Source organism: Bicyclus anynana, chromosome 12, assembly GCF_947172395.1.
Source record: "Bicyclus anynana chromosome 12, ilBicAnyn1.1, whole genome shotgun sequence".
NCBI classification, from domain to species: domain Eukaryota; kingdom Metazoa; phylum Arthropoda; class Insecta; order Lepidoptera; family Nymphalidae; genus Bicyclus; species Bicyclus anynana.
The window spans coordinates 10,291,755-10,303,191 of record NC_069094.1 but is presented as its reverse complement, the minus strand read 5'-3'; the positions used below and the strand labels follow the sequence as shown (position 1 = coordinate 10,303,191).

The following is an 11,437-nucleotide window of genomic DNA, read 5'->3' as shown; positions in this document are numbered from 1 at the left end:
TTAGGTTCGTTGGAGCTGAATTTAACTTACGATATTTTTTGTTTCCTGGGACATTTACGCGAAGCGAAGCAACATTGAAGTGAACCAGCAATCGAACTCGGCTACAATTTTGGACAACGACTTTTAGAAGTTTGAATTTGGTACTCAGATTGAGGGGAGGAAAATCATCAGCTGGCTCATTCTAAATCCTGCTTAGATTAAAAAAAATCATAATTTTTTTTTCACAGCTTCTAGACTGACTGTGGTTTTAACTCGATACCTGCATGCGTTCCCGGCATAAAGGGTCTTGACAGACATACAGACAGACAGACTACAAAGTGAGTTTTTTTCTTTATGAAGTACGGAATCTTGAAATAATTGCATTACTAATTTAGTTACCGAAAGTGGTTATAATTATTGTTAGTAAACAAAGTAAGAATCAGTTACTTGGCAGGCTTTTTTATAGCAAGTGCTGTAAAGATGTACTTGATTACAGCCATCACTTAATAGGCTTTGGCTTAACATTATAATAAGCCTGAAATTAGTTTTAGTTACCTATTCTTAATCATAAACTTAAAACATATAATAATTAACGTGATTAACAAGTTGTTAAGATTGTAATCAATCTGGCAGTTATGAAATGTAATTATTTTGAGATAGGTTAGCTACCTACTGGTACCTAACAGATAACAGAATAAAAACTTATCGTCACGTCCATAGAAGTTTCGTAATTACTACATAATGTATTAAATATTTTATTAAATAATAGTTATAACACACTCGGCTATCTGCTAAGTGTGTGGCTGGATAAGTTTACATATTACTTAAACCTACTCGTTCTTTAAAGTAGAGTTTATGAAGAGCTCTAAATATACCTAATGAGACCCGTGATAGTCGTAGATATGACCTCTGCCTCCGGTTCCGGAGGGTGTAGGTTCTAATCCGGTCCGGGGCATGCACCTCCAACTTTTCAGTTGTGTGCATTTTAAGAACTTAAATAACACGTGTCTCAAACGGTGAAGGAAAACATCGTGAGGAAACCTGCATACCAAAGAATTTCTTAATTCTCTGCGTATGTGAAGTCTGCCAATCTGCATTGGGCCAGTGTGGTGGAATATTGGTCTAACCCCTCTCATTCTGAGAGGAGACTCGAGCTCAGCAGTGAGCCGTATATGGGTTGATAACGACGATACCTAATGAGTTCGTCTAGTGACCTTACAATGGTCGTCAATGCCTATGTTATGAACCTTGACTTTGCAATTAAAGCTTTGGGAGTGCCGCTTGTAAGTCCAACCTGTTTACAAACATCTTAAACAAAGGCCAAAGAGTCGTTCAATTTGCTAACGCAAATACCTATACGCTCTGTGTGCATCGATAATTTTATCTTTGTATGTAACATTAAGAAAGTACCTAAACAATTTTCTTGAAGAAACTTAGTTACTGCGGCAATCCAATTAATTCACAAAATGAGAAGACATCGCAACACGCATCGTAGCAACCACGACAATTATGCGAGTGCAAGAGTAAATAGGTTTTTTTTTTAATTCTTTACAAGTTAGCCCTTTACTACAATCTCACCTGATGGTAAGTGATGATGCAGTCTAAGATGGAAGCGGGCTAACTTGTTAAGAGGAGGATGAAAATCCACACCCCTTTCGGTTTCTACACGACATCGTACCGGAACGCTAAATCGCTTGGCGGTACGTCTTAGCCGGTAGGGTGGTAACTAGCCACGGCCGAAGCCCACCAGCCAGACCTGGACCGATTAAGAAAATCTCAATCTGCCCAGCCGGGGATCGAACCCAGGACTTCCGTTTTGTAAAACCACCGCGCATACCACTGCGCCACGGAGGCCGTCAAATGTATACCTATGTTTAGGATTTTATTTAAGTATTAAAATAATATCCGATATTCATCGTAGATAGCCGATAACTTTATCTGTAAAAGCTATTATTATTAATCGCATTTCCTTTTTGCAGACTACGGTCACAGTATACGGTGCTACAGCCATACTGAAATACAAATAGATACACAGATACATAGATATATACAGACATAAGGATAACACGGTAAACAAGCGAAATTGTCCTACAGCTATCGACCATCAGTTGCTAAAACTTTTTTTGTTTTATAGTTACTGAATACGAATAGACTTAGATAAAACTAAGTCTATTATCCTTTGTTTCAATCAAGACATCATAAAAAAATCTAAAAATAAAAAAAATATTTTTTTTTGGACAGTTTTAGGTACCTATTTCACTTCTTTCAAGGCCGCCTTTGCATGCTAAGTTTAATTTATGTTTTTAATGTTTCAATTTATAATTGTATTTTTGTGTGCAATAAAGTATTTCTTCTTCTTCTTTCAAAATTTATTTTGGCGATAAAAACATTAAAATAATTTAAAAATTCCCATATCTTGTTAAAAATTATGGTTAAACCAACAACTTGATTTTATAAGCGTTTTAATTGTCCCGATATGAAATCCACATTTTGATAGTTTTTAAGTTTTACCAGTCAGCGCCTTTGGAAAAAAATAAAACTGGTTTTTAAATCAAACCGATTGCCATACTCCAGGTTATCAGAATACATTTATATAAAAAAATTGTTGGAATTTTAATTACCTAGTCAATTTCATTGTCAAAATTTTGGAAGATTTTTCCGCCATCATAAATAATTTGTAAACTAGGTTCAAAACGTGACGCGTGACGTAAAATAAAAATATTATAGTAAAAAATATTAGCTGTAATAAAAAAACTTAATTAATGATGTTTTTTGTCATTAACTTATGAGCAAAAAACGTTCTAAATATTATCTCACAGGAAAATCCTTATAATATTAATATTAGCAACAATATTTAAATAATAATTTGAAGGACAATTAAGTAGCTACGATTACGTCATTAGCAAAAAAAAAAACAATTTCAAATAGCTACATAAAAGCATAGAAATAAACAAACACAAGCTGGAATGATTAAACTGTATTTCAAATAACTTATTACTCATTCTTAAACAAATCGTTACTTTGGTAGATGGATAATACATTAATTAAATTTACTTAACGCCACTTAATCACATGTCCACCTCTTTTTCCTAGAGTATATCCCACAATACCCTCCCAACCTCAGAATAAAACCATAATCATTAATAAACAGTACAGATTAAAACATTTATCTGGAAGAAGGAGTTTTTATATGTTGTCTTATGTATTTATAATTATTTAAATAATTAAAAATCTAACATTCGGCCATACTGACTACAAGTTTGTCCTCAAACTTTGTAAACACAAATAAATTCTAACATTACATTATTATAAAGATTCACTGAACTATGTCTCATAGTATTTAAAATTTTAATTTATGTTTATTACCACAACTCATTAATTCTCCAATAATTTCTAATTATAACAAAAGTGAGTCCCAATTAATCTATTATTATTACTACTTGCTAAATTCACTGATTTACAAGTAGTAAAATTCAATTTTGTCATTACAGATATTTTCTAATTTTAAACCTTGATTTAACAATATGTTGAAACACCCTACAATACATTTAATTATTCTTTAAGAATTATATAATTATAGTTTAACAGATTTCTCATTCAATATTTACAAATTGTGAATACAGACCTATACAGATTTTGATAGTGATTCTATTGATAAAAATCCAAACACTTAAATTCAGTTAAACTGGTATGTTAATTCTTGTTTTTACAAATTTGAAATAAATTCAATCTTTAATCACTTCCAGATTCAGTCCAATTACCCAAATTCATGACAAAATTGTCTGTCATTTTGTCATTCCTAAACTAAACTAAAAGTTATGTTAATATAAAGTTATAACTATGAAACCTCGATTCTACAGAGACAGTTCTTATAATCGCATTAGATCATACAAGTAAATCATGTACTTTGACGAAAAACAACATCTAGCGAGGTAGGTCTTATGTATGTCTGAGCTTCCAGATGACAAGAGGGAGCTTTACTCTAGACAGAGACTTATTAAATATTGTAATTAACTTAGACAGAGTAGTAGATTAATTTAAAGCATTAAGTACATAGACGATATGTAATATTTACAAATGTAATGTCTTTATCTTCTAATATTTGTCTGAGCTTCCAGATGACAAGAGGGAGCTTTACTCTAGACAGAGACTTATTAAATATTGTAATTAACTTAGACAGAGTAGTAGATTAATTTAAAGCATTAAGTACATAGACGATATGTAATATTTACAAATGTAATGTCTTTATCTTCTAATATTTGTCTGAGCTTCCAGATGACAAGAGGGAGCTTTACTCTAGACAGAGACTTATTAAATATTGTAATTAACTTAGACAGAGTAGTAGATTAATTTAAAGCATTAAGTACATAGACGATATGTAATATTTACAAATGTAATGTCTTTATCTTCTAATATTTGTCTGAGCTTCCAGATGACAAGAGGGAGCTTTACTCTAGACAGAGACTTATTAAATATTGTAATTAACTTAGACAGAGTAGTAGATTAATTTAAAGCATTAAGTACATAGACGATATGTAATATTTACAAATGTAATGTCTTTATCTTCTAATATTCGGCCATCCTTACTAAAAGTTTGTCCCCAAACAACACAAGAATATCATGAAATTATGACATTACTATAATATCAACTATAAATAGAACAATGTTAACAATAAAATTTTATAATTAATTATCACACAGCATCCCATAAGTTATTTAAAAGAATCCAATGAAACTATAATGAAATTCTTGATTTCTTCCATATACTTTTATCATAAAAATGTTAAATAAGAATAAGAGTGATACATATTATAAATAAACATAATGTTCATGTGAAGCTTTTGTCAATCAACTTATCTATTTTCATCATTTCAAAACATTATTTATATTTGTCAAATTCGTCATCATCAATTAATGGCATCTGCACCGAACCCCTCACCACCCAGTCCAGAACTAGTAAAGTTACAGGACTTTGTGATCGTGTTAGACTTCCAGATGATGTGTGACATCTGCACCGAACCCCTCACCACCAAGTCCAGAACTAGTAAAATTACAGGACTTTGTGATCGTGTTAGACTTCCAGATGATGTGTGACATCTGCACCGAACCCCTCACCACCAAGTCAAGAACTAGTAAAGTTACAGGACTTTGTGATCGTGTTAGACTTCCAGATGATGTGTGACATCTGCACCGAACCCCTCACCACCAAGTCAAGAACTAGTAAAGTTACAGGACTTTGTGATCGTGTTAGACTTCCAGATGATGTGTTGCATCTGCACCGAACCCCTCACCATCAAGTTCAGAACTAATATAGTTACAGGACTTCATGATCGTGTTAGACTTCCAGATGACATGTGATAGAAGATAATCAAAATATAAAATCAGATATAAATACATATACATACATTTTTAAACGACTTCAAAAAAAAGGAGTTTATCAATTCGTTGGAATCTTTTTATATTTATTTATTTATTTTATTTTGCTGTGTAATAATCAATAGAGAAATTATTATACAACAAATATATCCATAGTCATTCACAAAACAAATAACGGTATATTAGTCGTCATAACACTACTATACTATAATACTATCTAAAATATTATCGATAACACCGGCCGACAAATGAATACTTTTTGAACGTTGTTTTGATTTCAGTAAAAATTATCAGTAATTTATAGTATTTTGAACACAAAAATACCTGCACAATTACTCTATCACATCAATTTTTTTTTTTACAAAAAGGAAAACAAATTTTACTTTAAAAGCTTCTAACATACAGCAAAAATAACAATATCTGTATGATTGTCTTGCTTTCACTATATCATAGGTAGTACCAAAAGGTAGAGATTGTCTTTTGCTGTATGTCCAGTGTCCACTGCCTTAATTGTTCAACACGATTAGTACAAACTGCAGAGTTCACGATTTTATTTGTATTTTGAAGTCAAAATAAGCTACATATTTATTATACATATTTTCCACAAATTTTTCAGTTTTTGCTTAGAATCATAAAGTTTCAACAAATGTAACAAAATATATCTGGACTATTGTGACACTTTATAGAAGACGTTATGTTTATCAGACGTTTTCCAACAACAAAAAAAACCATTAACTAAAATATATATATATTTTTTTTTTAACAAAGGCACTATAACAGCTTATTTCCACGAAACGCGTTACAAATAGGTGTGTCGTTGTTATAACTGAAGTAATTTCTCATGAGAGGTTGCTTAATTCAAAGAAAGAGTGCCAAAACTCGAAAATTTCACTGAAAAATCAAAACTAGCGAATATATTAATTTTACTAAAAATTTGATGTGATATGATAAAATTAGGTCTGATTTCGTAATCAGCACTACAAAATCAGTAGAAAAAAAATAATTATATCTTGGACAACGAAAATCGTGTCGGCCTGTGTAATACATCTATCCTTATATTAAAATTTTACCAAAACACAAATCGTCATCAGTAAGTCATAATTAATGAATAACATCATGGATGTGAGCAAATATTTAAAATATATGTATATATGATATCAAAACTAATAACTCTCAATATAATACATAATTATAATATCATCATATCTTAAATAAAAATACTAAATTTAAATCGTGTGTTATCAATACATAGTGTAACTTCTCTCATCTTTGTGATTTGGGTCAACTGTCGAATAGGGCTGTGTTCAACCCAATGATTATCATGAGAATCTCATATATCCCATATTCATCAATCAATATCCATGCATCTCGGATCTGTAATCAAATATTTTCACACAGTATCACATAGCTCAGTCACTTAATCGTTCAGATAAATATCATACTTGTTTGACAAATAATTTAATTTAACATAACTAGCATACCTAGCATCCAAGAGAAAATCAGTCTATAATTGAATGAACCTTAGACCCGGTACATAAAATGAAATAAAATGTTAAACATGTGTTAATCTATCAATTTACTTTAATTCAGACAAAAGACTCTTTCTCTTAAAGAAATGCTTTTTTTTTTTAATGATAATAAAGACTTCTTGAAAATATTGCGATTTATGATTGTAATAATTTTAGTATGTAATCCAATCCTAGTAGTTATCACTAGATAAGAAAAGATGATATTTGACTATGTATTGTATAATTATCTTCAGACTACCCCCTTTTTTGTAATAATAGTAGCATAAACCTGTCTTAGACCAGACCACCCCCTTTGTTATATACCTCTAGTTTGCTATCAGAGGTTTTACCTATTCATTAATTTTAGTATATTCTTTTTTTTTTAATTCTGTTAAATTTCTTTTTTTTTTTTTTTTTGGCTATATCCATTAATTATTTTACTGATGTAATGATTTAAGTCTCTATATTGATTCATACTTGATGCAGACCACCCATCAGTTGCATGCAGGTACCAACAACTCGGTGGCGTGCACTTTGTAGATGCACAAATGTACTGACTACCTAAGGACCCAATACAAATCTATATTCAAAACCTATACCACTTAATATGTTGGCCAAGGAATTTTCTAATTTTTTTTTTTTTACCTTTAGTGTACTAGTATACCCTAGTTAAAACCTTATGCACATATCATTGTAACCATCCGAATATATAATTCTAACCACAACCCCATAATAATTACTAATTTTCATAATTATACAAAATGTTGCAATCTAATAAAATGCTAGAAATAAACAAATGAGACATGGATTAAATACACTAGTGTATCTGCAAATAATAAACTGATTGATTGAATCTAAAACAACAGCAATAGTATGGTTAATTTACTTGTATGTAGAATCTATACATCTGCACATGACCCATTAATGAAAAGAGAGCCCAACGTCACCCACCCACAAAACTGTCAAAATATGTCTTAGACAAATATTTTACAACCTATTTATGGCAATCTGTGTCTCTTTACTTGAAGTCCATACAGACTGGGCTCTAAGACAATTTGTGATCAATGATATTATTATAATTAATTATTTATTACTCAATTGTCACACAAGTAACTTTTTAATATCACCCTAAAAAAAAATCTCCAATTTAATTAATTATAAGATTTCATTAAGATGAATATCATAATATCTCTTAGTACTCTTGTAGATAAGCCGAATATAATAATATTCATGGATAAGAATCATTTACTGTGTTGCTGCAGATTGTTAATAACTGTTCTATACTAAATAGGCTGAAGGCATGTTGTCAACGCTTGAATAGTTAAATAGGTTTTCAAACATAACTACAAATTTATTTTTCAAGAAATCTATCAATCCAATTTCTTAAAAGATTTAAAAAAATTTATATTAAGTACATACAGTAATCTACATAATGATATATCTAAGCAAATCCTATCTGAAAATATTGTAATAGCTGTCTCAAAACTTGTTATCAGGTACCTACATCAAGGCCTAAAATAATACTTGAACCATTACATAAAACTTCATATATTTTTAATTTTTATGTTATTCAGTCATAAAAACTCACATATAACAAATGTATAGTTTGAAGTTACAGGCACAAAAAAAAACAATATTTTAGTTAATTCATTTTAGTCCCATGTCAGCAACGGATGTAATGTAGTTCTATAATTAAGATTTCTCAATATTACATTATGCCAGTGTCCTACATCCTAACAACCCTAGAGTGGTCTGTCTTCAAACGTTAATTTCTTGAGCAGTGTGTATGTGTGTGTGTGTGTGTACTTTTCACTTAAATGATTTTGGTTTCCTAGATATAGTCATCTAACAAAAATGTTTTGACAATAAGCCAGACAAACTGACAACCTATCAACCATACTTAGTTTCACCTAGTGATTATTTATTCTTTGTAATTTTATTTCATATTAGTCACAACTGAATAATTTATGAGGCTGTTTAATCAAAATAATAAAACTCACCAGACACCTAGTTTAATATATTTAGACATCATTGGTATTTCTCATCCGTCAAACCAACAGGATTCCATCTCATATAACTCTGCAGCTAACACCACACATGCATCTTTGTATTTTGTTATTAATTTACACGTTCTTCTCTGTTCTCTCGCAGTTTTTCAAATAATATCCTCTTATGAGTGCTGTTGGACTGTTTGACTGTTTTGCTCATAAATATCGTCAACATGGTTTATGTGTGTTACGTTTACGTTACTTCATTCTTGTTAGATATTGTAAGCATCGACAACCGACATCGCATAAATACTTTTACCGGGACCAGTGCGGCGTGCGTCCCATAGCCGTCAGTGGTATACATACCTACTTAATGGTTGTGCGCACGTATGATTTTTATCGCATTTCTCGTAATGTAAACCACTGTTTTCCCAAATTCACACTTCATTTAAATGCCGTTACATTTTCTTTCTGCAGATCGACTTTTATGTAGGTAATGACATCGTGTTCGTAGGTACTCTCACTTCTGATAAAAGCATAGAAATAAACAAACACAAGCTGGAATGATTAAACTGTATTTCAAATAACTTATTACTCATTCTTAAACAAATCGTTACTTTGGTAGATGGATAATACATTAATTAAATTTACTTAACGCCACTTAATCACATGTCCACCTCTTTTTCCTAGAGTATATCCCACAATACCCTCCCAACCTCAGAATAAAACCATAATCATTAATAAACAGTACAGATTAAAACATTTATCTGGAAGAAGGAGTTTTTATATGTTGTCTTATGTATTTATAATTATTTAAATAATTAAAAATCTAACATACAGAACCTCTGTAGCTACACGTCCCATTTTCGGCAATATTATTCCATAGAAACGGAAAAAAATTCTCTGGATGTCATATTGAGGAACTAACAAAACAAATTTGGTGCTGTATTGTATACAGTATTATTGTAATCAATACATATTTTACCTGGGCATTAATTTAGAAAACCAAAAAAAAACTTCTAACTCAATTTTAAAGTAACTAACTAGTTGTATAATTGTTATTATTATTATTGACCGTATGTAACTATAACAAATAGTTAACAGTATGTAACTATAACAAATAGTTATTTACTTAATAAGCAAAAGATACGTAAATAAATAGTTATTTACTTGCAGTGCAAAAGATACCAGTTGGTTATACGTATGCCTACCATAATAACATAAGTGTAGAAACAGGAAACACCATCGCTTTTGTTTTAGAATGGCATGACATTGTGATCTACTTGATAATGGCTAGGTCGGTCATTTGTACATATGTTTTCTGTGGTAATACGCCATTTCCTTGCGTTTGTACCTTTTACGTTAAAAGAGTTTCAGAATTCTGAACTCGCTAGTACAACAGAATACAGGCCTATACTAGAGCCTCCTAATTCGGTTTAGACTGTAAACAAATCACTAATCACTAATTACCATAAATAAGGTTGTCTAATCATTATATAATCATGATGAACTTCCGCAAAGTAACGCCTGCTTCTATCCAATGTTGTCTAATTAAACAAAAATGTTTTTTTTATTTTTGAATGAGCTTCAAGGAGAATAAAATAGCTGCTTTATACCTACGTATTGATGAAAATTCATAAAAAATATTCAGTTGGAAGTTATACTGAAACAAAGAATTTTTATCCCTCTAAAGCTATATCTCTACATCTAAGCCATGTTTTATTAATTTCAGCCCTTTAGTTTGCACTACTTTGTATGATTAGAAAAAAATAATTATTATTCTGAAGTTTCCAATAGGTTGATAACACCTGCTTGCACCTGATTGGTGCAATATGGCTCAAGTATAGTACACATTTTTTTATATCCTGAATTCTGAACTCGCCATTTTGAAAAGAACTAGGTGGATACACATAGTCTCTCAAGATAGTAATACTAAATCACGTTACATAGGAATTACTTAGGTACAATTGGTGGGTATAGCAGTGGTATGCGAGGTGGATTTACAAGACGGAGGTCCTGGGTTCGATCCCCGGCTGGGCCGATTATTGTTTTCTTAATTGTTCCAGGTCTGGCTAGTGGGAGACTTTGGCCGCGGTTAGTTACCACCCTACCGGCAAAGACCTACCGCCAAGCGATTTAGCGTTCCGGTACGATGTCGTGTAGAAACCGAAAGGGGTGTGGATTTTCATCCTCTTACTAATAAGTTAGTTCGCTTCCATCTTAAATTGCATCAGCACTTACCATCAGGTGAGATTGTAGTCAAGGAATAACTTGTAATGAATAAAAAAAAGTGTATTAAGTACTCACAGTAAGTGAATAGGACAGGTAGGTCATTATGTGATCGTTAAAATGTGAAACATTATCATGATGAAATAAAATAAAATAAAATGAAAGCCCTCATTGAAGCAGTGTGGTGGGTCTAAGGTCCATAATCCCCATATTCTCCATTACCCAATATTCTCCCATACACTTTTACCGGGAATAGTACTTTCTTCTTTTCTTTTAATTTAAAGAATATTTGCCATATATTGTAAATATGACCAATATTACCATTCCCCTCCAACTAGTCGAGATAGACTGTATCAG

At 31.3% G+C, this 11,437-nt stretch overlaps 1 protein-coding gene and 1 long non-coding RNA gene across 2 annotated transcripts in view; both read right to left on the bottom strand.

Annotated features, from left to right (window-relative positions):
- LOC112055895 (fatty-acid amide hydrolase 2-B) overlaps window positions 1-11,437 on the bottom strand; it is a 33,854-nt gene that overhangs the window by 14,807 nt on the left and 7,610 nt on the right. The window lies entirely within an intron of this gene.
- On the bottom strand, window positions 1,512-11,415 carry LOC128198546 (uncharacterized). Its single transcript, XR_008251302.1, has 2 exons — window positions 9,686-11,415; window positions 1,512-2,907 (listed from the first exon to the last, which is right to left on the bottom strand). It is a non-coding gene; the product is annotated as an uncharacterized LOC128198546 (long non-coding RNA).